The 23,947-nt window shown below is 40.7% G+C and overlaps 2 long non-coding RNA genes across 7 annotated transcripts in view; both read right to left on the bottom strand.

Moving 5' to 3' along the window:
• Positions 1 to 23,947, bottom strand: part of LOC138224229 (uncharacterized) — a 66,950-nt gene that overhangs the window by 25,371 nt on the left and 17,632 nt on the right. The window lies entirely within an intron of this gene.
• On the bottom strand, positions 19,363 to 23,946 carry LOC138224230 (uncharacterized). The gene is made up of 3 exons (XR_011182613.1): positions 23,533 to 23,946; positions 23,269 to 23,316; positions 19,363 to 19,484 (listed from the first exon to the last, which is right to left on the bottom strand). It is a non-coding gene; the product is annotated as an uncharacterized lncRNA (long non-coding RNA).

The raw sequence follows: 23,947 nt of genomic DNA, 5'->3' as shown, positions 1-23,947 counted from the left end.
TGGTCAAATTCTATTTTTTGAAAACTATTCTGTTATTGTAAAAGTCGTATTGAAATGTGTTCTCACTGAGCACGGTTTCAGGCTTATCTAGGGTAAGATTCAGAAAGCCCATGAAATTTTGGGTTGAATTCGTTATATGCCTGTACTTCTAATGCCAAATGCAGGAGTTTGCAAACTATAATCACTTTATTTCAAACCCTTGCTTTTAGGGCAATTTAGACAAGATTCCTTTTGGGCAAAACAGGATATACCCATATATGTCAGAAAAAAATGTTTAGAAAACATTGAAATACCACCTTTCCTAAATATCATTTCTGTCCTAAAACGCAGCCATGCCATCAAAAATTGTCTACGTTTTGTGGGAATCCTAACCCTAACCCTAGCTAGAGGTCTTACTGGGGTTAGGGTTCAGACACTCCTCAATGAGTTTACACAAACTTCCACTCATTTCAGAGGAAAATATACTTTACTGAATCACAATCTTACTCCTAAATGACTTAGCAATCTTGACAAACCAAAGAGAATGTACCAAGAATGGTCAAATTCTATTTTTTGAAAACTATTCTGTTATTGTAAAAGTCGTATTGAAATGTGTTCTCACTGGCCACGGTTTCAGGCTTATCTAGGGTAAGAGTCAGAAAGCCCATGAAATCATGGGTTGAATTGGTTATATGCCTGTACTTCTAATGCCAAATGCAGGAGTTTGCAAACTATAATCACTTTCTTTCAAACCTTTGCTTTTAGGGCAATTTAGACCACATTCCTTTTGGGCAAAACTGTATATACCCATACAGTATATGTCAGAAAAAAAATGTTGAGAAAACACTAAAATACCGCCTTTCCTAAATATCATTTCTGTCCTAAAACGCAGCCAAGCCATCAAAAATTGTCTACGTTTTGTGGGAATCCTAACCCTAACCCTAGCTAGGGGTTTTGCTGAGGTTAGGATTCAGACAGTCCTCATTGAGTTTCCTCAAACTTCCACTCATTTCAGAGGAAAATATACTTTACTAAATCACAATCGTACTCCTAAATGACATAGCAATCTTGACAAACCAAAGAGAATGTACCAAGAATGGTCAAATTCTATTTTTTGAAAACTATTCTGTTATTGTAAAAGGCGTATTGAAATGTGTTCTCACTGAGCACGGTTTCAGGCTTATCTAGGGTAAGATTCAGAAAGCCCATGAAATCTTGGGTTGAATTGGTTATATGCCTGTACTTCTAATGCCAAATGCAGGAGTTTGCAAACTATAATCACTTTCTTTCAAACCTTTGCTTTTAGGGCAATTTAGACCACATTCCTTTTGGGCAAAACTGTATATACCCATACAGTATATGTCAGAAAAAAAATGTTGAGAAAACACTAAAATACCGCCTTTCCTAAATATCATTTCTGTCCTAAAATGCAGCCATGCCATCAAAAATTGTCTACGTTTCGTGGGAATCCTAACCCTAACCCTAGCTAGGGGTTTTGCTGAGGTTAGGGTTCAGACACTCCTCAATGAGTTTACACAAACTTCCACTCATTTCAGAGGAAAATATACTTTACTGAATCACAATCTTACTCCTAAATGACTTAGCAATCTTGACAAACCAAAGAGAATGTACCAAGAATGGTCAAATTCTATTTTTTGAAAACTATTCTGTTATTGTAAAAGGCGTATTGAAATGTGTTCTCACTGAGGACGGTTTCAGGCTTATTTAGGGTAAGATTCAGAAAGCCCATGAAATCTTGGGTTGAATTGGTTATATGCCTGTACTTCTAATGCCAAATGCAGGAGTTTGCAAACTATAATCACTTTCTTTCAAACCTTTGCTTTTAGGGCAATTTAGACCAATTTCATTTTGGGCAAAACTGTATATACTGTACCCATATATGTCAGAAAAAAAATGTTTAGAAAACATTGAAATACCACCTTTCCTAAATATCATTTCTGTCCTAAAATGCAGCCATGCCATCAAAAATTGTCTACGTTTTGTGGGAATCCTAACCCTAACCCTAGCTAGAGGTCTTACTGGGGTTAGGGTTCAGACACTCCTCAATGAGTTTACACAAACTTCCACTCATTTCAGAGGAAAATATACTTTACTGAATCACAATCTTACTCCTAAATGACTTAGCAATCTTGACAAACCAAAGAGAATGTACCAAGAATGGTCAAATTCTATTTTTTGAAAACTATTCTGTTATTGTGAAAGGCGTATTGAAATGTGTTCTCACTGAGGACGGTTTCAGGCTTATTTAGGGTAAGATTCAGAAAGCCCATGAAATCTTGGGTTGAATTGGTTATATGCCTGTACTTCTAATGCCAAATGCAGGAGTTTGCAAACTATAATCACTTTCTTTCAAACCTTTGCTTTTAGGGCAATTTAGACCAATTTCATTTTGGGCAAAACTGTATATACTGTACCCATATATGTCAGAAAAAAAATGTTTAGAAAACATTGAAATACCACCTTTCCTAAATATCATTTCTGTCCTAAAATGCAGCCATGCCATCAAAAATTGTCTACGTTTTGTGGGAATCCTAACCCTAACCCTAGCTAGAGGTCTTACTGGGGTTAGGGTTCAGACACTCCTCAATGCGTTTACACAAATTTCCACTCATTTCAGAGGAAAATATACTTCGCTGAATCACAATCTTACTCCTAAATGACTTAGCAATCTTGACAAACCAAAGAGAATGTACCAAGAATGGTCAAATTCTATTTTTTGAAAACTATTCTGTTATTGTAAAAGTCGTATTGAAATGTGTTCTCACTGGCCACGGTTTCAGGCTTATCTAGGGTAAGAGTCAGAAAGCCCATGAAATCATGGGTTGAATTGGTTATATGCCTGTACTTCTAATGCCAAATGCAGGAGTTTGCAAACTATAATCACTTTCTTTCAAACCTTTGCTTTTAGGACAATTTAGACCACATTCCTTTTGGGCAAAACTGTATATACTGTACACATATATGTCAGAAAAAAATGTTTAGGAAACATTGAAATACCGCCTTTCCTAAATATCATTTCTGTCCTAAAACGCAGCCATGCCATCAAAAATTGTCTACGTTTTGTGGGAATCCTAACCCTAACCGTAGCTAGAGGTTTTGCTGAGGTTAGGGTTCAGACACTCCTCATTGAGTTTCCTCAAACTTCCACTCATTTCAGAGGAAAATATACTTTACTGAATCACAATCTTACTCCTAAATGACTTAGCAATCTTGACAAACCAAAGAGAATGTACCAAGAATGGTCAAATTCTATTTTTTGAAAACTATTCTGTTATTGTAAAAGGCGTATTGAAATGTGTTCTCACTGAGGACGGTTTCAGGCTTATTTAGGGTAAGATTCAGAAAGCCCATGAAATCTTGGGTTGAATTGGTTATATGCCTGTACTTCTAATGCCAAATGCAGGAGTTTGCAAACTATAATCACTTTCTTTCAAACCTTTGCTTTTAGGGCAATTTAGACCAATTTCATTTTGGGCAAAACTGTATATACTGTACCCATATATGTCAGAAAAAAAATGTTTAGAAAACATTGAAATACCACCTTTCCTAAATATCATTTCTGTCCTAAAATGCAGCCATGCCATCAAAAATTGTCTACGTTTTGTGGGAATCCTAACCCTAACCCTAGCTAGAGGTCTTACTGGGGTTAGGGTTCAGACACTCCTCAATGCGTTTACACAAATTTCCACTCATTTCAGAGGAAAATATACTTCGCTGAATCACAATCTTACTCCTAAATGACTTAGCAATCTTGACAAACCAAAGAGAAAGTACAAAGAATGGTCAAATTCTATTTTTTGTCAAGCATTCTGTTATTGTAAAAGTCGTATTGAAATGTGTTCTCACTGGCCACGGGTTCAGGCTCATCTAGGGTAAGATTCAGAAAGCCCATGAAATCTTGGGTTGAATTGGTTATATGCCTGTACTTCTAATGCCAAATGCAGGAGTTTGCAAACTATAATCACTTTCTTTCAAACCTTTGCTTTTAGGGCAATTTAGACCACATTCCTTTTGGGCAAAACTGTATATACCCATATATGTCAGAAAAAAATGTTTAGAGAATGTTAAAATACCGCCTGTCCTAAATATCATTTCTGTCCTAAAATGCAGCCATGTCATCAAAAATTGTCTACGTTTTGCGGGAATCCTAAATCTGGGGTTAAATTGGTTATATGCCTATACTTCTAATGCCAAATACAGGTGTTTGCAAACTATAATCAATTTATTTTTATTATTTTCTTTATTGGTCTGGTATAGACCACATTCATTCCAGGAATTCACCTTGCTGACGCAGGACACCATTGGGAAAGTGGGTCACTCAGACAGTGGGGAGAGGAGGTAGGCCTGGATGGGTTTGTATGTCACACAGCACACCTGTCAGAGCTGCCAAGTGCTAAATTTAAAGCTTACATCTGAATATCGCCATCACACTAACGATAAGAAATACAGTATTTACAGACATTCCCACCTCAGAACATTAGAATGGGCTTCCTATATTAGTCACATATATTTTACAATACATTGTTACTTAATTATTCAATCTGTACTGAGTGGGGGTTTGCAAGTCCGAGATTCATCACTATATCCCTACTTGTGCTTATACAGTATACTTACTTCCCTTGTAAACCAGCTTATGTCCTCATTATGGCTTGGTATCCAAATGTCTACGCTCCAAACAATGTTTTAAATATTGTCCATTTCTTTCCTGACACAATTACAAAGTCTATTCAAAGAATATAAGAACAACATTGAAGACTCATTTTTATCACTACCTTTATGGTTCATAAATGCCAATGGATTGCACAACACATTACAGTCTTGCTACTAGAAAGCTTCCATTCTTTTGGAACAAATCATGTCTAAATATGTTACCTACACATCCCTTTCTATATGGACATACTTTCATCATCAGAAAGCTGCATTCTTCCAGCAATGTGAAAAACAGACAGTACAAGTCAAAATACAGCAGTTTGTATTCAAAATAGGCTTGATATTATAACTTAAAGCATTATTCAGTAGTTCAGTTTGATGCTTATAAATACAATATAGAGTCGATATGTATTAGAGGCTGCCTGGCATAACTCTTCTAGCTGAATGGCGGTAAGGATGAGGCTGACCCAACCTCCCCTCACCATCATGGGGAATGAGCCAGGGAACTGCTGCAAGGGTGTCAATGGGGTGGGGAGAGGGATGTGAGAGAGATGTGCAAAGAGAAGCTCAGGAGTTAAGACAGATATACAGTATACTGTAAGTAGGAGAGTGGAAGTAGGCAAACCCGGGATCTGCCCTTCCTCCTGAATGTCTGTAATAAACTCCATTATTAGGAAACATAACTGACTGACAATTTATTTTCTTACAATAAGTACCTGGTAGCTGGTCTCTGTTAACTTGCTTAATCTTATTTAATTTGGAACTTAATCAATTTTCGGGATATCTACGTCGGCAAAAACAGTCAAACCCCTTCAGTGTACTTTTAAAAGTAGTTCGAATCAGAACTTTGTTTTTATTTGAGCTGCTTTAATTAAGAAGAGCCTCAGGCCAAAACAGGCTTGCCGCTCTTGGTATGCGATTGATTTTAAAGGACTGCCTTTAAAGCCACAAATAAACAATAAAGGAATCAATAGCACTTGAAGTGTGAGGCACTTCTTATTCCTGGTAACTTTAATAGCTTATTCCTGGCAAGAGCTGCAGCAACCACGGAGCCTCACCCAGAACCCATGGGTGCCACATCCTGGATGGGATGCCAGTCCAACTCCCCATTGCCGGGCACACTCTCACAATTCAGCTCAATTTCGGAGGCGAAACCAAGCCAGCTTCTCATTTGAGAGGTGGGAGAAAACTGGAACTTCCAGAAAAAGACACCCAAGTGGATGATGGGAGAACATGCACGTTCCACACAGAGAGTGCCCCAGGTGCAACATACTGTATGAGGCTATGCCATTCCTTAACCCCGTTTCTTTTAATGTTCTAGTCGACACAGCTAGGAGGAACAGAACAAAAATCAAGTGCAGTGGTAATTATTTGACTCATTATGACTTGTTTCCAAGGACAGTATCACTGCTCAGAGTGTAAATGTCAAACTCAAAGGCCTGCATCAGATCTAGAAATAATGATGGACATTTTGCAATGCGAAAATAAATCCAGCGTAATTGCAGTGGGCTGGAAGTGAACTAAACAATGATTTTCAAACCTATTTGCATTGAGTCAGTGCATCGTGAATCTCTATTCCTGACACATTGCTCCCCTATTCAATTTAAGCCATTAACAAGCCTTTGTTTTTCATGCGCAGATAGTTCTCTGTCACTCCAAGGCCATTTACTGCAGTCCCTCGCTCCGTTTGTGAGTGTGGGGCCCCTAATTGAATGATATTTGTGTTCACAATTCACAGAAAAATGTAGATGCTGTGGTATGGCCTCTCATTCACCTCTGCCATGCAGCTTTGTGAAAAACGCGCTCACAGCGGGCAAGACGAAACGTAGGGAATACTGCAGTGAAAGCGGAGGCAGTTTTCTGTCTGTTGGAGGACGTTTTTGAAGGGTAAGAAAAAAAACCAAGCTTGACTCATTTTAAATATTGGGAAAAGTGCAGTTATTGAGCTCTGGGGTGCATTGCTTGTCTCTATGGGAAACTCATCCCGACAAAGTGCCAGTGTTCTTGCAGCTGAATACTACATTTTCTCAAGATCACTAGCAAAGGGCTTATATAAGCCAGTGAGAGGAATGGTGGCCTAGGGCATACAGAGAGCACTCTGAGGCTGTCCAACAGCAGTCAGTGCATGCATGAAGACTAAAGGGCAGAGAGCAGGATAAGATAAGATCAGATCACTTTATTGGCCATATACAATTACTTGCATTAGGAATTTGTCTTTTCACATACCCCAACTTGCTCTCCATGAGACACACAGACAGGGAGAGAGAAGTTTGGGGTCAGAGCGCAGGGTCAGCCATTTCTACGGCACCCCTGGAGCAGGTTGGGTTTAAAGGCCTTGCTCAGGGGCCCAACAGAGTAGGATTCCTCTGCCGGCCGCGGGATTTGAACCAGCAACCTTCCAGCCACAGTCCCCTAAGCCACAGAGCCACAGCACCGCCCTTAACCCCACTGGAGGAATGGAGGACAACAGGGAGGACAACAGTGAGCAGCTGGAAGCAGGGGTTGGGTATTCCCAGCAAGCGTTGGAGGGGGGGTGGCACAAATGGACACATGCCAGCAGTTAAGAGGGAAAGAACAGGTAGAGGAAAGAGAATCGAATTTTCGAAACAGTTTGGCTGCACACACACACACACACACACACACATACACACACACACCGAAAGCCCTGCCACCGAAACCCAGAGGAAAGATGGTGAGGAATAGCTACACGCATCCTTTTTACATAAACCGCAACCTGATTAAAAGCATTCTGTGGGCCACACTGTACCTGCAAATGAGGGTGATTTATCACGATTAGAGCTATTTAGCTCGCAAGCATAACAGGGCACTCAGCTTGCTCACCACGTCAGTTGTAGACACTAAGTATAAAGGAGAGTGTCTTTAACCCTGTGTACTGCAATAGCCTTAAGAAATCTCTCTTCAGCCCACATAGACTGGGCATAGCAAGACATTGTACTTCTTGTCTCAGAAGATTTGACATTCAAGGTCACAGTGCTTTCACTTATTTGAATACACAAGACATTGACATGTAACTTGTATGGCAGGTATGTTCCTCATTATGCACAGAAATTACCATGAAGCTGTACTTTATAGAAACTGCTGTTAAGATGAAAGAATCAGACTTCATGCTTTAAACGGCTCACTTACAAATTAAAAGGAGCGTGAATACAAATTTAATTAAGCTGAAATAACTCAAATCCATTGAAATATAAATTCAATAATTCCGGATGAAATCAAGAATTAAAACATCCTCAAAACATCAACTGGGATTTCCCAGAGATCTTATGGGGGATTTTTTCATTTGTAATGAGTTACAGAGGAAGTGATTTAAGTCGTAAAGTTGTCTAATCGCTTTGTCTATATTTTGTGGAGGTGGGGGTTTATTATGCAGCTCTTAATGAAGATTTTAAAGAAAGGGGATTTATAAAAGAAAGCGTACTAGTGGTAACGGTGGGCAAGATAAACCATACCTTGGTTCCCACCGAGTAGAGAAAGTCCTACTTGTTGGTTGCGGAGATAATAGGGCTAGCTGATGCACAGGCTTAAGCACATTGACAACCATTTCCATAATGGAAAGATAGGAGAGCGCCGTCGTGCAGGTAAAAGAAGACGGGATGACACTGGAAAGGAACAGAACACAGCCGTGTGAGAAACCCAGCTCACAGATGTTCAAATACGGACCCGGGCTCCCGAACCTGAGCAGTCCTTTCTCAGCCTTCTGATGTGCCAGTGAGTAGATCCTGCGGACGCAGGTGACGTGCACACTGTTCAAACAGTATCACAGACACTCGCTGTATATCAAGGTGAAAAAGCCTTTGTTTGTTTTTTTAAGGCTCACAGGGTCATACAATATAATGCATTAGTGTTTGCTCTCTTTGATTGCACTCATCCTGCCCTGGCAAGCCAACTGCTATTACATGGAGTTTATTGCCTCATTACTAATTTCTGTCACTTCTCGCTGCTAGAAATCGACTAGGCTGAAATCTACACACACTGGAGCCCTTGACATTTCTGGATGCTGTTGAGATTGACTTCATTTAAGATACGTACGCACCTCTTAGCAACTACCCAGGTGTGTAGAATGTCCTGAGCCCTTTCCAGCTCGTAACAGTTTAGCATGACAGAACGTCAACTCTGACAGCAGTTTTGGGAGCAGCTAAAGACGGCAGTAAACTGGCAGGGAAAGCTAATGACAACCTGCATGACTAAGTACCTCCAGACTCCCTCCTCAACCTTATAAAACTGGGAAGCCTGCGCAACACCCTTCCCTGGGGAAATGAAGTACCGTTTTAAAAAGGGACAAAAACTAAATTAGAATCAAGGAAAAGGCATTTCCTCTTAAAAAAGGTGTTAATTTTTCTGGGCTCAGCTTAGCACTAATACCGGCATTAGGACTGTAATCAGGCGGCATTTTTGTATCTGATTTGACTACAAAATGTACAAAAGGTTACATTTCATTCTTACCATTGCTAAGGCTAAATGGAAAGGTTATTAAATTAACATTTATATAAGCCTATTTCTCCCAAGTTTTTAGTTTCAGTGCAGTATAGCATTTTTAGTTCTGTGTTCTCTAAACTGAGGGGTACACTGCAAATATTGGACATTCGTATCCTCCATTATCTCTTCTTTGCCATGGTCTCCTTCTAATCTCTTGCGCGGATGAATATATTGCTTTAAACCTCAGGACTATATACTTTGTAATAGCTGTGAGAAGTCTTATTGCAGGGTTATTGACGGTGATGCCCTTGGGATTGGTTTTCCCACACCTCATTAAACCTACATCACAAGTCAGCATGGACCTTGGGAGATGTTAAGACTCAGTGTTGTCTTTCCATTTTTTAAAAGTTATATTTCTGACATATTACTTCAGCTACTCCTCCTGAAGATGTGTGTGTGTGCCGGTTGGGGGATTTGGTGTTAATGGTGGGATTTTATCAGTAATGCTGGCATAGGAGAGTGGAGTCAGTGGCATAATCTGTGAACAGTTTTTTTCACAAATGCTTTTGGAAAGATGCTGATGTTGGTACTTACCAATCATCTGATAATGTGTAGATTGTAAAAAATAGGCCATCTTGTCTCCTCATCCTGCCCTTTTAAAGGAGACAATTAACAGTTGTGCCTTTTCACCTAGTCAGCCAGTTTATAGGCTATGGCAGAGAACTAGAAAACCAGGAATCCCACATGACAATGAGAGTACTAGTAAACCTTACACCACACACAAGTCAGAATCAAACCCAGGTACCAAACACAGAAATCAATGCTAGCCACCACACTACTGTACCTCTCACACGCGAACACTGATTCTTAAATCTACTGAAGTGAAGCCGATACAATATTAAAAGATAATGGAAGTTTCCTAGACTTCTATAAGCTCAAAGCAAAATTGAATTCTTTTGATCTTTTTAGCCTCTTTAAAGTCAAGCTTTGCACTTACCAGTCTCGTGTCACACAGTCCAGTGCTAACACTAAAGGGGATCTTTGAAACTACTGAAATATGAGTGCTGAAGGAGAATACCGTTCAATCAACTGTTCAACGGGACAATGTTAAAGGACACTGTTTTTCTAAGCTCACAGTCGGTGAATTAACAAAAAGATACATAACAACTTTTTCAAAAAGAAACGTTAAGACTTTTCACAAAAGCCTATAAGTGCTCTAATAAGCATTTTTTAAATGAGGATGTTACACATGAGGATCCATTTTTGAAGTTTTGGATGGCCTGTACCCAATACAGGAGCTTTTTGTTCCTGTGATAAATGTAGCTCTGCCCTGCCAGGATTCAATTACGGGCTCAGAGCTACACAGCACCAGTCTCAGGACAGGGGGGAAACTCTACTGTGACAGGTTTCAAGGGAGGGACATCAGTTCTGTAAAGTACGAACGGTGCCACTGATCCCTGTTACCTTTCCAAATTTTAAAAAATCTGGCTTTAGGGTAAGGTGACTCAACCACATGTCATGTTCTAGTATTGCTCTTCTTCTGAAGAGCCTTTACTTAACTGGTTCTGTTCTTTACCCCTCTGCTTCTACTGTATTCAGTACCTACTGTCTCCTCTCATTGTGAATTCTCCTTGTGTATGTCTTGTGTATTTTTGTATCGCTGTTGTTCTGTGAAGCGCTTTGAGAAGCCACCTTTAAAAGCACTGTATCAACCAAAGTTCTTTATTATTATTTTCTCATTTAGATGTTAAACTAGTAAACCCGAAGGCTTTAGAATGAGAAAACTATATTTTGAAAGAATCAGCAGCTACACCACTGGCAGCCCTCTGAAGCTCAGCAGCTTTGAGCCTGCCCAGAACCTGGATGGGAGACCTCCTGGGAAAGCTAAGGTTGCAGCTGGCAGAGGTGTTAGTGGGGCCAGTAGGAGGTGCTCGTTCTGTAGTTTGTGTGGGTCCTAATGCCCAAGTATATATTAAAAAGGCGCCATCCTTTGTATAAGATGTAATACCGAGGTCCTGGCTCTCTGTGGTCATTAAAAATCCCAGGGTGTTTCTTGAAAAAAATAGGGGTGTTACCCCCAGTGTCCTGGCCAAATATCCCATTGGCCTTTCCCAATCATGGCCTCCTAATAATCCCCATCTCTGAACTGGCTTCATCACTCTGTTCTCCTCCCCACTGAGAGCTGGTGTGTGGGGAGCATACTGGTGCACTATATAATCTCCATACTCCATATGGAGTCCCCATTACCTGCAAAGCACTTTGAGTGAAGTTTCCACAGTAAGTACGCTATGTAAGTGTAAGCAATTATTAAATATTTATTATTATGAAGTTTTTGTGTGGTGCAGTAAAATGAGCAAGGGAAGGCACACAGCAGGCTGAGTGAAGCTGATACTCTCACCCCATCTGTTCAGACCACAGCCACAAACTGGTCAGCTCTCCTGATTTAGAACGCAAAGCCTGCAGTCTTTGACGTTTGATTATGTAAACATGAAATTCCTCTGACCCCACAGACTGCATACCTCCAATGTCTGGGGAGCAGAGGAACGTTTCCAGGGGCTAGTCTTAGTGAAACAGAAAGTAAACCATTTAACATGCAGATCTCGTGAAAGTAAGGAAATTGGTCAGTCTCGCGATGCATATTTATTTGATTGGAAGAAAACCACCCTGGCGGATTTTACACTGCTCGTGGCTGGTTATTAATGCTTCACAATGCCATTCTCTACGCTGACAGTGGTGCTCCTGAAATAATGATTCCCTATTCCAAAGCCATAATTTCCATTATATTCAAACCCTTCATTCCACTTCGTGGCTGTGAGCTCAGTAATGTCAGTGCTCGGGCAGAGTACACGCCTTCATGTTCCCACTCATAGAGAGTTATGCAATGACAAGCTGAGACAAACCAAGCCTTTCTTTGCAGCCGAGATCTGGACTAGAGTTGAACAAACTCCCAAACTCCCTTTGAGAGGGGATGATCTTGGATCGTTTGGTAAAATGCTGCTTTGGTCTACCTAAACCCTGCTTGCCGAAATGAGGCAGAGGACTAGTGATCATCAAGCATCAGCAACTCCGTGAGCATTAATGACAATCCCTGCTTCTTGTAGCCAGAGATTCTGCCCAGGTCAGGCTAGAAGAAAAACAAGAATGCCTGCTGTTTGTGCTTGAGGCTTGAGAAACTCCAGAACTCCAGTACACCACAGTTCAAACTCACATTGTTGCAGGATCCTACACATACATCATTACATATCATAATGTATTACATGATATAATTGATTATACATGATTACAATTATATGGTTATAAGACAATCCACTACCCACATTTACACAAATCTGATGAGGTCCTACAATTGTCTTTTGCTTATTAGACTGTCCACAACTGCATATGGTAGATTTGACTGCAGCTTAAGGGTCTGGATTCATTGATGCTTGTATTTTTTATGCAAGCATAGTAAATGGACTAAAAATGAAACTGTCATATTTTATTTCTGCAAGCATGAAGTGGCACACTTTATTAGCCTGAACTAATTAACAGGAGTAGTTTATAGCCTTGAATGTAATGTCATTATTATTTTCGGCACCAAATTGTTATACGATGATCTGCACCATATTTTTCAAACATCGCTGTTTCCCTTGTGATGCTTATATTTTTTTAAATGTAACAATTTGCCATTTAAATAAATGTGTCTTTAGGATGCAGCTTCCCAAATCATTATGAGTTTTTGTGTCTTTTGCTTGCATCTGTTTCCAATATCGAACTATGAATATTTATACAGTATGCGCATTCAAAGGCTCTTTTATATACTAGACAGATGGTATATCGTGTAAGTTTTTTTATGTTCTTTGCTCTAAAAAACTGTAATGAATGCTTCTTGTGAAAATGTAATTGTCACAGCTATCATCTTATTGTGTTATCAGAGACATTCATATCTGTTTACATTAGCAAACACAACAATTGTTAACAAAAGCCTGAGAACAGATATTTAACAGGTAACATACAGTAAGTATGTGTTCTATCACAAAAAGAGTGTTTTAGACTGAAATCTGTGAGTCCAAAAACCTTATAGATAAAATGTTCTAATGTGAGTGAAACTGAACTTACATTTAGGAATTCCAACTTTTTGTCTGCATTGAGGGGAAGATCAATCTATAACAGCAAGGTTTTCAACAGAATGACGGCAGAGGTCGTTTCTTTGTTATTAATGTCCTAAAAGAGAACAGGATTGTGGAACAGATGCAATTCCAATGAGTTTTTTTTACCAGACTTCCAGTTCTGTGAACTCCAATGCAGTGATTCAAAGCCCTTGATAGACGGGCTCCATAGAAAATTCATTCGGAAATCTCTGAGCCTTACAGTTATTTTGCACATAAATATGGTAAACTTGGTTTGATTTTTAAAGAGAAGCACAAACCCTGCACAAATACACTTCTGGACAATTTGTGTTTTTACCCGATCTCTTTCACAAACAATTCCCTTTCACTTTCAATATTCAACTGCAATGAAGAATGTTGCTCTTTTATTTCCTGATGGCATACTAAAATGTTTCATGTAAAATAACACAAGATCAGCTTATATTCAGCTTTGCCAAATGGGAACAAAAAGTATAAAACTATGCAAACGCCAACAGTCTAAGGATTATCCTACGATGGCATTTCATCTTTCCATTTTCTCACTGCCTTATGCAATGCAGCCAGCAAGCAACTGGCACAAGATGGGATACACTCTGAACAGGACACCTCACGTACACAGACACACAATAGGGCCAGTTTTCACAGATGCCAGTTAATCTTCCAGCTGGTCTTTGGCCTGTGGGAGGAAACTGGACCACCCAGAGGAAACCCAGACGAACACAGGGAGAACACACAAGCTCCATGCAGATAGGCCGCCATACAATGTCAGTTTCTGAATTGTCTGAATTCCCAGTCCACCAATGATCATCTCTAAGCAAAGTGCTTGAATGTGCATACTCCAAAACAATGCAGGATGCATGGTTATGCAAGACAGAGCAGTGTTCTGTATTTTACTTACATTACATTTTACTTGTTGATTAAGACGAGGTGTCCAAAACTCTAAACCTGCTCATTCTAGCTGCCAGCGCAATACATTTTTACCTTTTCAGGAACACCTGCTCCCTACAGCGCCACCTCCTAATCTTCCTCATTTCCCTGCAGCTTCCAAAAGTAAACCTTTAAGGGCCTTCTCCTCTACCACTGGAGTGTGGACTGCATTTTTCACACATTTAGACATCAGCACGTCGGATTAAATCCTGATCGCATATAGGATATGCAAAGGTTTATTTTACAGACATACAGTACGTTTACATGAAAATTGCATGGATATTGTCAAAGAGTGAGAGGAGGATGCTCTCTATGGATGGATCTCCTAAAATCCTAATGTCCGCTTCAGGAATAGTTCACCTCTGTATGCCAGCAGCAATAAAGAGAAGTCAAGCCACAGTTGCTAAGCAACATTTGTCCTTGACAGCACGCCTCACTTTCCTACTTTTATGCACATTAGATGTACCAGACAAAACATCAGCGCTTCAGAAACTGCAAAGGAAGGCTGTCTTAAAATTTCAAACGACTGTTGCAGAGCAGTAGAAACATTTCAAGACAGTGCATTTAATGAGAGTTGCACAACTCAATTGAAAGGTATCCCCATCCCAGCTTTAACTAATTATTCACAGCTTTTGCACTGCATTCAGTTTTGCCACCTTGGTGTCCTACCTAATTAAGTCTTTCAGTGTAGACAGACGCTTCAAGGGAAATGAGGTAAAGACATCACCTCAAGTGCATCAATGTTTACTTGGCTAAGATCACTTGCAAATGAAAAGAGAAGCTGTGCTGAAGGCTCTAGTTTGGACTGACAGCCTCCCTGAATCATCACTCACTAGCCCACAGCTGTTCACCAGAGCACCAGGCCCGTGGTGTTGATCATCTGGGCAGGATCACGGCTCAGACAGGATCTATAGCCTCTGTCAGGCATGCTCTCTCTGTTGCTTGAGGGGCTGGCCTGGAGGGCAGAGGCCTTAGGTGTCAGGCAGCACTGAGGCAGACAGAGGGGTACAGGACACAGAGAATCCAGGTTAAGGGTGTGGTCAGCACATGTCATTCAATGCCTGGAGGCCACATTGGCCTCAATATTTCTCTGATTTTGCCCGACGATTCACAAATCATGGTAGAACTCCCTTGTCACCCACCTCAACCTCTGAACACTTCAGTTTAATCTGTCACTCAATGGATGTATGTGACAGAGCGCTTGTTTTTTTCTTTTGTTTTGATAAACATGAAATACTCCAATATTTTCCTCTACCCTTCTGGTATGTTTGTGAGTTTGTATGTGATCCGAATGAAGCTTGAATGATACCTACCTTTTTTGTTTCCCGAAAATCACTGCAGTGTTTCCCCCAGTGGAATATTATATTGTGTTGATCAAGATGGCCACCAGTCACCTTTTCTGTTTGTAGTATCCCACAATGCTTGCACCAATGATCTTAAAGGGAAAGGTGACTGGTGAGCCATCTATAAATAACAGATGTAAGATTATTTGTTTGGTTTAAGTGGATATATAACTGTTGTATGACTCTGTTAAAATGTATAAGTTTTTATGGATGGTTAAATAAATTGTTTTGATCAAATTGCCCATCTCTGTTAAAGGTCTGTGAAAAGATGTGAGTGGGTCCCTTTAAGAGGATTGCCCTTGGAGAGGTGGGGCTATAAAAGGAACTGGGGGAGCTCAGTAGGGGGGTGCCTTGGAGGGAAGGTGTGCAGAGAGTACTCCTGTGTGGGATTTTTGTTATCCCTATTTTGATGGCAATAAATCCAGCTTTGTTTGCATTTCAAGACTGCTGTTGGGAGTTTTTCTTTTGAGCCAAACCTGGTCGCTTGGCCAGCGACAATGGAACAGTGAGCTGGCGTCCCATCGCTTGCTGAGCTAGGCTCTGACTCCCCCACAACCCTGACCTGGATAGAGCAGTTAGCCAATGGATGGATGTATTTGGAGCCGTCGTCTGAAACAAACCTTTAAAGGGAGAGAAAATGAAGCACCAGGTCCAGAGCCTGAAAGTCTGAAAGGCTCTGTTGCACTGAGCTGACCCTCTGCGCGTCAACAATCAATCATTACAGAAATATAAACTGCATCTCAAAATCACGAGCCGTGTTACAAGTCAAAGTTCTGTTGTAAAGACTTCACGTTGCAAATGGGTGCTCTTCTTGTCCAAATGAGCCCCAGCATTAAACTGCCCTACGAAGACAGCAGGAGAAACATACTTCATCATGGGTAGAATTGTTAAGAACTTTTAAATCGCCAAACTGCAAGCAGAGAGCAGGCATTAAGACAAATGCTTTTAGGTGAGGAGTGTGAAGAAGAATTGATTGCAGCACATAATATTAAAAACTTGTGGTCCACTGTTTCCGCACAGATGCGCCCTACTGCTCTCGTTCATTTGAGCTCTGTGCGATCACGAAACCTCAGGTCTCCAAAGGGAAAAACTCGAGAGGCAGCAGAATTAAACCACACCCCTAGTTTGCTCCTTCAAATTTCTATTAGGAGTTTTTGCCTGAAAATAATCATGCCAAAAAATGCCTTTTGCTGCACCACTTTCAATATGCATTCACAGTGCATGTTGTAATATGTTTTATAACATGCAGGATAGAATTAAAAGCAAAGGAACAGGTGATTGAACTGCTCTGATGATTATCATGCTCATTATAACCGAGGTTAAAAAGCAGTGGGAACCTTTTGTGCAAAGTATTCCTATTGACACACCATGAGTGTGTATTCTACAAATCATCACGATTGTTAACCAAAGCAGGCTTTTACTGCAAATTTAATCACTGGCTTTATTTACAGCCCCCCTCCACAGCAGAAAGCAGACATATCAGCAGGGATTTTTATCATCCAGAGTCGAGCCTCCTTCACTCTCAGATATGAGAAGGCAGTGTGTGGGCGAGCCGGGGGTTACGAAATGCGTCTGCACGGAGTGTTCTTCCAGGAGAAGCATTTGCATTGTGAGAATCCGAACGGGAAAAAAAAGGGCTAAAAAGGTGCAGCTCAATTTCAAAGAATCCTCATTATTTTATTTTTTTGATCCAACTGCTTCACGCAATCATTAATGAAGCACACAGTTACGTCGGCAGCCTTTCCAAAGAGACTAATAGCGTTCCTCCCCCCCCCCCAGACTTAAAAACTGCAGGCTATACTCTGCACACAATTGCAGGGCGATTAATTAATGAGCAGGACCTCTGCGATTCAGCCATCGAAGCTCATGGATGGCAAGCTCAGAGTTCACCTTCCTTGTCGTTTTTACCTCCATCCCAGAAACAAGAAAGATCCAGAGCAGTACAGCAGGGGAGATGGATTTAACATCTCGGAGGGGTGGGGGGTCTATTAGGTGGTGGAGGAACTGATCTATTGATCATTATTTGAACTGACTCTGAATTGATCTCCAATGAGGGTAACATCTGGTAGAGAATTAGTGACTATTTTACAAGAGAAAAAACAAACACCCCCCCTTGAGTCTAGTTACAACTACAGCTGTTTTATCCATCCCAGAAAATAATAATAATAATAATAATAATAATAATAATTGCTTACACTTAGCATTTTTCTGGACACTCCACTCGAAGTTCTTTACAGGTAATCACGCACCACCCCTACCTGGATGATGCGACAGCAGGACTAGTGCACCAGTACACTCCCCACAGACCAGCACCAGAGGAGGACAGAGTGATGAAGCCAGTTCATAGATAGGGATTATTAGGAGGCCATGATTGGTAAAGGTCAGGGGGAGATTTGGCCAGGGTGCTGGGGTAACACCCCTACTCTTTTTGAGAGACACCCAGGGATTTTTAATGACAGAGAGTCAGGACCTCACTTTTACGTCTCATCCGAAGGACGGCGCCTTTTTACAGTATAGTGTCCCCATCACTATACTGGGGCATTACCATCCACACACAGACCGCAGGGTGAGCGCCCCTACTCACCCACTAACAAATGCTGAGCTTCAGTGGGCTGCCATGGGTAAGTTGCAGCGGGATATAGGTGCTGGCATACAGCAGATGTGGCACCACTTTTCACAATGTTCTTTCAAAGGATAGTTGTCTCAGTCTAAAACCTTCAGTTTTACTAGTGAAAAAACATCTAAATGAGACCAATTGTTCAAGAGATTCCTAATCATCCTGCATGCCCATCATAACTAAGCCTTTTATCTGTAAAACCTTGGTTTATATTGCACTGTATTCTTGCACGACCCAGTTGTTAGAGTAGGTTTCTGAACATTACCGTTTATACAAAGTGTCTTTATGCGTTCTATAAAAACATTTAATACGAAAAACAAATTGAATACCACCGAGCTCCAAGTCTTCAAACATCTTCTGGGTTTCACCTCCGGTATTGACAGTGCACTTTGTTCGCTGTCTCTAAACAGGCACCATTGATCTGATTCAACATGACAATACAAGTCAATAGTGGTTAAAAATATCCTTGAGCTGGGAAGAGTGTATTAAACTGAGAAGAAATCTATCATCCATGTCCTAACAGGAACATTTGGACACATTTTAACCTAACTGCTGCACAACTATCTTGCAGCACTCTCCCTGTATTTTAAATATATTCATAAGTATTCCAACTAGCCATGCTCTATGCACAGCAACAGATACAGACAATATCTTGTAGCTAAAACTTGTGAATTTATTAGAAAATCTCAATTGCTGCTTAATATAAAAGTGCATATTTTAATCAATTACTATGGGGCTTTTTTGTAGGTACAGATTGCAAATACTTTTGACTGCACCAGAATACACAGAATACAGGCTTTGCAGGTGCTTTTCAAATCACAAAATCTAAATATAAGATCCGTCTTCCAATCGAATCAAAGACAGCACCGTGCAAAAGTACTCAAAGCGTTCAAACGATGTTCCTTTTTGTCGACCTACAAATGATACATCCCCAATCAAGCTTTTAATCAAAAACTGAATGCTCAAACTGAACTGAATATTAAAATTCATTTCACCAATGTACAGTAAGCGTTACATGTGAGCATTCAAGTTTTAACAAAAAGTATTGACTTTAAAAATGTGTATACATGTAGTTCAACAAAGCCTGACAGTGGAAGGGGGTGAATACTTTTGCAAGGCCCCGTAATTCAACTTGAGACATTAAGATCCAGAGTGGAATGAAAAACCGTAGGCTATGGGACTAGAGTTGCCCATCCCCAGTATATACAGTCACATACTGTACTAATGATCTTGTACTGTAACTTAACTGCATTGGACCTGAAGGACTCACAGCGTGAAGACCAGCTTAGCACAGGAGCCTGAGCTGACTGGCAGCTCCAAGCCTTCCCCCCTGCAGTGAAGGTGGCTCTGTCCGGAGCTTGAGTGGCATCATGGGACAGGGTTCTGAATGTAGGTTTTAATACAAGATAGAAGGACCTGTTACATTCATTTTTCAAAACTGTTGATGTTAAACATCTCTCTATTTTCGCTCTATTGCACATATACATCTCATATCTCTTCTTCAGCATACGTGTCCTTGTTTATTATTGCTATTTCATTTATTGACCGCTGTGTCTGTAAAAACAAAAACCTGCTAACAATCCCCTTTCCAAAAGGTCCAGGTCTGACCACGAAAACACCACATAAGAAATAGAGTAGCTGCACAATGCTCAAATGATCAAAGAACACAAGCATGCAAGTAAGTGTGAATACAAGTGTAAGGAATTATTATTCTTGTGTCATTCTCTTCCAAGTGGTACAGAAGCTGAAGCCACAAAAGCAGGGAGATATTCAGCTGTTGACTCCAGATTGAGTGGGTATAAAAACTAACTCTTGATTCCTAAAAAAGATGTTTTATTTAAAGAATTGACTTGTTTAAAACTTGAGTCACTTGACTTTTGGTCAAGTTATGTCCATTCTTTATTACACAGCTACAGCATGTAAAATACTTGTAAAGAAAGGGCTTAAAAACATGCTCACCTTGAACGGGATGTCTTTAAAATGACAAATGATTAGGTGATTGAAACTAAAGGCCCAGTATGACATGCAGTAAATATCCTTTCTATACGTATTGCTGGAGCAGCTCAGAAGTATGAACTCTGATTTTTGGCCCCATTTCAGTACACGGTAACACTGCCTCTCTCAGTGACTCCCTGCCCCAGGCCTATTACATGCTTCCTGCTAAATGGTTCTTGTCTCCTGGCTGTACCCCACCTGAAACATTATTATTTCTCCTGATAACCAGACGCAAAGAGTTCCCGACTTTGATAGCGGCACCTTATCCCAAATATCTCCTTAGGCCTGTAAGAATCCAAGGTGAAGCTTGAAAAGAGTTTCGCTGCCTGTGGCCGACCTGTCCTTCCTCTATCAACATGACATTTGCTTTGCATGCTCCTGAGCTCATTAAGACACAGGATTAACAGACAAAGGACAGCAGCCCATGTTCTTGGATCCAGGCAGCACTAAGTGCACACAAGTGTGTTGCCATATTTCACACCACAAAGAAACTCCGTCTTTTCCTGCAATGCCTTTCAGCCTGTATAATATTTCCTCCCTTTGACAAGAACATTAGTCACCGTTGTTTAAAAGCATCAGAATCGCATTTACTTGTTCTGGAAACAGGGGACAATTACGTGCAGACACACCTGCATTCTGAATGTCAAGTGGACCTCCATTAAGAAGGCCACAACAAGCAAACAAGCTACATTTGGAGCTAATGTACATTTAAAGCACTGGTGATCACACCACAGCACATTAAGCCACGGCCTGCCTCACTCTTGAAAACATAGATAAATATTGAAAAGTGTAGATATGAAAGCCTGCCAAGCAAATTGCACAAATAATCTAATATTAATATAAAGCAAACCTGGCCATCTGTCTTGCAGATATGTAGAGCGAAACAGTTTATTGTCTGTATTTCAGTGTTGGAGCATCCTGGGCCAAAGTCTTTCAGATCATTCTTTTCCTAGGTTTAGAGTTATAAAGAAGTCTGAATTCTGGAAAGGAGGGCAGCGTTTTTAAAATAAAGGCCCATTAGAGCACAAAGACTTTATATTTATGAGTATTTGTGCATTGTAAGGTGGTCGTATAACATCTATGTTGACTCAAACATAATTGGATGTTCAAGACATTGAGTAAACGACCTCTTTTGTGTTTAGCATAGTTTTCGAAACTTAAGAGAGGAAATCATTCTTCCACCTTCCCGCCCGTGGTGGCATTCTCCAAGAGCCAAAGAGCTTTCAAACAATACGAGCTTCCAAAAACACTGCCTGCGCATACTTTTCAGACTGACGGCAACAAAAAACAAAATTCTCAAAGAGAACCCCTTTTCATTTATCGCCGCCGCTCCCTTTGAAGTTGACTTTGCTGAATTTTTAGAAAAGCTGCTGTTACAAAGTCAAAGTGACTTTTTTTTTGGGGGGGAGGGGGATGGAAGTACAAAATTTCTCCCCTTTCGATGCATCTATAGTTAAAGCCGTTTCAGGTTGTAGTTCAACCAGTGTGGAAATGAGAGGTTGGGGGAGAAGGGAAGGAGGGGAGAGGGGGAAAGTTATCTGATAGGTTCGTTGCTACGCAACCAGGCAGTGCTGTTTGAAAGCATCAACATCTTCCATGTACTAAACGCTCAGTGCATAAAACATCGAGATAACAGCCCTATGCAAAAATCATAACTCATGGCCCATACACAGAATTTCAAACAAGTTCCAGAAATATTATTCACTTCTATCTTTGAGGCTCCATATTACAACCAAGCCGTAGCTAACGGTTGTAATGGCACAGTCTCAATCCAGGGACTGCTCGCAGAGAAAAGTAACCAGCACGGGACTGGACCACTGACAAGCAGTTATCTTTTCCATCTCATTGATTGTGTGGGGTTGTACAAAACGCGAGGGTGGATGTCAAACACAGGACCCACAAAAGCATTTATAACCTCGAAGGTGCAATTTCTTTATATGGTCGCGAACTGGCACCAAACAAAGCCATAGCTGATTGGTTCAGTCAGTCTGGGCGAAAGGATTCATGCTGCACAGTAGCATTCGGCCTGCAGCTGTTCCTGACTTTATTGAAGTCAGGAGGCAGCCATGTTTATCTTGCCATAAATACATTTCCTGCTTTTGTTTTTCTACTCTTGTTAAGCAAGCACACCACAGAGAACGTAAGAGTATCCAATAATCACAGCACTACGGGCTGTGCTTATTCTAACAGCAAAAAAACGACTTTTCTTTTCCCGTTAAAACCGAGTTCTCTCCAAGAGTGGGCACTGACTGGCTAATGAAGAGCCTTTACAGGCAGTCCCCACTCAATAAGGCTGGAGAAGAACACTTCAATCTTTCAGAGTGGGGACACGTTTTTGTCACAAGCTTTCCAGCTTTGGCCTAATTACAAACTTGTTAAACCTAAGATGCTACACCACGAGATTAATCATTTCAGCAGGAGTCGTTTTTCATGCGAGCCCTCAGATGTCTCTCACCTGGCTTGCGGTTCTCTGAAGGCCTCTGAAGCATTTCGCATGAAGGGGAAATTGAAGGTACAATTTCTTTGGAAAGCTATCAATTTACAGCCCTTCCAGAGAAACCTCGGTCACTGAATTGGTCAGATTATTACATGAAGTTTTCAAAACATTGTGGTTTCCGGGTTTTTTTTGTTCACAGAAGTTTATTTTTGAACTTATTTGTTGGAAGAAAAAAGGACTCCAACCCCCCCCTCTGAAGCCTCTGCCCCATGCCTGGCTACAATCTACATGTTATGTAACTGGTTTATTTTATTTCTATATTATTTTAGACATTTTCTTATTCTATACACCTGTATGGAGTCCAGATCTTACTAGACTTAACCACAATAATAACAACCCAGAGACAAAAACACTTCCTACTCCTTTAAATATCTGAATTACTCTAGAGCTTACAAAAGCAAGCAACACAGCACTCATTTCAGGTCTTTTCTTTTCCTTGTACTGATGGAGAGGTTTGAAAAAGAGCAGACAAGGGAGTTCAGAGATAACCAGTTTCAATGTGTCTGGAATACATATAGAAAGCAATTCAAAAGTTGCTGTCTTCTTTTGATTCCATGTCAAACATGTTTATGATGGGGATGGTTTGGGGCTTAAATCCTGCCACATTGTTCCCAGTTCACTGCAGAAAAACGCTTTTGCAATATTTTATTTAGGGTCATGGAGACCAGTGCTGACCTGCCTGCTGCACTCGGTGCTCTTCAAAATGAAACCCCATGGATTTGACTGGAAAACACCAAGAAAAATCACAGTTTCATTCCTTTGCTCTTCAGAACTTTCTGTACAAGAGCACGTACAGTATGTCTTAAAGTGCAAGTAGCTGAGCTGTGAAATGATAGCATTAAATGTGTAAATATTTTAAGTACTTAAGCAAAATTTCTCTCTTCATACTAACAAGATTTTATATTTAAATGCTTAAGATATTAGCTAGCAGCCAGCTACCTAGCTAGCTCTCTGTCTGAGGTCACTCATAGCCGAGAAATCCTTCCAAAGCATTAACACCAGCAGACAACCCTTTCCATTTAGGTTGTAATTAACATCCGACAACCTCAATAACACTGCTTCTGCACTTCCAAGAATTCCTGGGGGATGTAACAGACAACAGGACATTGTTCTCATCTGTGATGGAGAAACAGTACGATGAGTCCAATACAAGCCCAATGGAGGGAGATGGGTGGGTCAAAGACACTGGCACGATCTCTAGGAGCGAACAAGTCTCTGGTACAGGAAAGGGCAGTGGGATTAGAGCTTGGACACAAGGATATAGGATGGACCCTCCATGTAACCCCACTGGCTGCAGCATGGTCTGCTCCTGCACCAGGGCCACAGCCAAGCCTGCACCTGAGTGATGTCACAT

The sequence above is a fragment of the Lepisosteus oculatus genome, chromosome 19 (assembly GCF_040954835.1).
Source record: "Lepisosteus oculatus isolate fLepOcu1 chromosome 19, fLepOcu1.hap2, whole genome shotgun sequence".
Taxonomy (NCBI): domain Eukaryota; kingdom Metazoa; phylum Chordata; class Actinopteri; order Semionotiformes; family Lepisosteidae; genus Lepisosteus; species Lepisosteus oculatus.
Note: the sequence above shows the minus strand (reverse complement) of the source record. Positions and strands in the feature narration are given on the sequence as shown.